This window comes from Triticum dicoccoides, chromosome 2A, assembly GCF_002162155.2.
Source record: "Triticum dicoccoides isolate Atlit2015 ecotype Zavitan chromosome 2A, WEW_v2.0, whole genome shotgun sequence".
Classification (NCBI taxonomy): Eukaryota; Viridiplantae; Streptophyta; class Magnoliopsida; order Poales; family Poaceae; genus Triticum; species Triticum dicoccoides.
In genome coordinates, this window is record NC_041382.1 from 767,879,241 (window position 1) to 767,882,417 (window position 3,177).

Genomic DNA, 3,177 nt, shown 5'->3' on the forward strand with positions numbered 1-3,177 from the left:
TCTCATGTTTCCTTTTAAAGTTGTTTTTTCCCTCGAACTTTATTGGCACCAAATTTTCTTTTCCGTGCCTCTCGAATTGATGCGATTTTTTTCGACGAGTACATACCAAATTTCTCTGTAATGTTATGTTTTCAACACACACACATATTGAATTGCTCCCACATTTCATTATGAATTTATTATATATAAAAGTTGAACTATACGACACTTTTTAAATGAATCTAACAAGTATTTTCACTCACTAAACTTCCATATGTTTTTCCGTTGTAAACTCTAAGTCTGAACAGTTGTAAATACTTTTAAATTGAACTGAAATAAAATATAGGAACACTCGAGTCTGAACAGTTGCAAATAGTTCTAAATTGAACTGAAATAAAATATAGGAACTGAGTGTATTTTTCAGATCTCTGCTAGCATGCATCATGACATTTTAGATATGTTTTTACAATAGAACATATACTAATTTTATGTCAAGTAACCTCAAACAAAACAAAAGTGGAGCTTCATTTACAAGAATAGAACAGAACATATGCTAGTTTCGATCCATATATAAGGTTTTCTCAAATTCTTATTAAGGAATAACGCACAACTCTTGTTGTGCTATAGGAAGAACACTTAAACAGGGGAAATTGGACATAGAATCGTTAAGTAGGTGTACTAAAAAGCACACAAAACATGTACTGAAAAAGAACAAAACATTCTTAGCATTGCATCGGCCTCCTGTGGCAGAGCTGAACGTTCTGATAGTTGCGTCGTCGCACGGCCTCGTGTGGCGGAGGTGAACGGCTTGTGCTGGTAAGGGTGAACTGCTTGAGGGTTGCGTCGTCAAACAGCCTTGTGTGGAGGCAGTGAATGGCCTGGGCACTACACACAGAGAGCACCAGGCACGGGCCCACAATGGCTGCCGGCGACAATGCGTTGCACGAGCAGGGCAGTGCAAATATCAAACTTACGTGGAGATGGCCGCCAGCGGGAAGCAGGGCTTGCGCAACAACGGGATGCGAGTCCCTTTTTTCCCATGCTTGCTCCACGACCTGATGGGGCGCGTCAGTGTCTTCAAAGTGGATGACATCGGAGGAAGGGCGGGAGCCAGTGGAAGACCTGTAGAAAAATCAGAAGAGAAATTTTAAGGAGAAGAAGATTATAAATTTGCAACCATTGAAGAATTAAGTTCCTATGGCTAGTAGCTATGCATGTTTTAAGTGAAATCTCGGTAAAAGTAATTTTGTACTCCCCATGTAGTAATACCTGGACTTGCTGTCACATGTGTTCTTTCTGTCACATGTGTTTTTTATAGCAATACTAGACTGATTTTATATATCTTTATAACAATACTGGGCTATTTTTTGTTTTTTTTTGTATGAACTGTTTGTATAATACATACTGTACCACAGTATATCCTATAGATATTCTTCATCATAAAGGACCACAACAGCCATCATCTCAAAAATGAACATAGAACGGAAAATGGAATTTACTCTCAGTCTCGATAGCGAGCCTCTCACATGCAATAGATTACTTTCTTTCTTTCAGGAATAAGAACAAACATCCATGGAGCACAAAATGGAAGCGGTCGACAAGTAGATGCAAAAAATGGTTGCCAAACTAGCAAGATGCGGCCTAAACCAACAGAATGGTCTTGAACTGTAATTCAGCAACCATTATTTGGATCCATTTAAACTAAAAGGGAGCTCCATTTTTCAGCTGCAAGATGAATTGAAAAAGCACACAATGTTGATCTGAAGAACCACCATATGTCGAACTGAACATACACAAGAAAAGGACCGGCAGCCAGTCAGCAGATGTCAACTGAACTACTAGATGTCAATATATAAATTGATGTTTTTTGCAGGTTTTTGGGAATGAGAATTCATGTTTTGTAACTGCATAAAAGTTCTAAATATGTATACTGCTCCATAAGAAATGTTATTACTGCATATGCCCAAACTATTTTGCTTTTATTTGACAACAAAGGAACGTCAAAAAGGATTATTTTAGTTCTTTTAGGCATATAAACAAATAGCTTGAGAGCAACAGGAATAGTACAAGTTCTCAAGTGCAAACTGAACAAGGTTTACCAAGCATATACGAACAAAAAGGTAGAGTGCACCCAATTGGTTCGGGCCTCTTTTCCAAACTTTGTGCATGCTAGATATAACAAACGAGGATCCAGCGATCAAAATATAAATTTAATCACACCAATTGGTAGAGAGAGAGGTAACAGCACAAACACACTCCATCTTTGAGAAGACAGAGAGAGTTGTAGACGGCTGTGGGTGTTCCACCCGCGTGATCACTCAGTTTTGCTTCGTCTGGTGTTTCATTCCCGTGTACCAAAAGCTGACCTTCAGGAGGTGGCGAAGAAGAACGGCCGACGACCAATGGTGACCAATGGCCATAGCCACTCATAGCGTGACGGCCAACGAAGACGGCAGTGTCCAACAACTTCCCTGTCCTAGCTGGCTCATTGCGGGACATGCACTGGACCAACAAGAAAAAGATGACTGAAAATTTTGTCACAGCATAATTGCAAATCAACATCTAACTTCTTATACAACAGAGATCTACCCTACTAATCAACATATGAAAGTCTGATACATACCAAATTGGTTCAAGATGATTACCAGAACAAAATGGATGCTATTTTCATATTTGAATTTCTACTAATTGGACTTGTGATAGGGAAGTAGATGGACTGAAAAGTGGGAACTATTATAAATTTTCTATACAATATAAAACTGAAATTATTTTTTGAACACGCACACTGCACTGATTCAACTTTCCTTTACGAACTGATGATGACCCCCCGTGGTTCCTCAGGTTGCACTATTTCACCAGTGAAGCAGAGGCGATGGAGTTGGAGCGGGGCACGCCAACAACAGCGAGATAGAACGGTAGGGGATTGTGGCGTTGAACTTCCTGCACGCGGCAGCGGCGCATCGATACAGTGCGGGCGGCCATCCCGGCGCCAAGAGCTGGGGGGGTGGAAGCAGGGTGGAAGCACGGGGTAGCCGCCGGCGTTGTTGGGGAGGGAGGCGGCAAGCGGCAGCATGGGGAAGGGAGGCGGCGGATAGCAGCGTGGGGGCGGAGGCGGCGGCCGGAGGAGTGGGGGCGGAGGCGGCGGCCGGCGGCGTGGGGTGCGGAGGCGGCAGCCCGTGGCGTGGGGTGCAGAGGTGG

At 42.5% G+C, this 3,177-nt stretch overlaps 1 long non-coding RNA gene across 1 annotated transcript; it reads right to left on the bottom strand.

The window, feature by feature from the left end:
• Positions 1-475: 475 nt before the first annotated feature.
• On the bottom strand, positions 476-3,054 carry LOC119352399. The gene is made up of 2 exons (XR_005170166.1): positions 2,346-3,054; positions 476-1,101 (listed from the first exon to the last, which is right to left on the bottom strand). It is a non-coding gene; the product is annotated as an uncharacterized LOC119352399 (long non-coding RNA).
• Between the last annotated feature and the right edge of the window lie 123 nt (positions 3,055-3,177).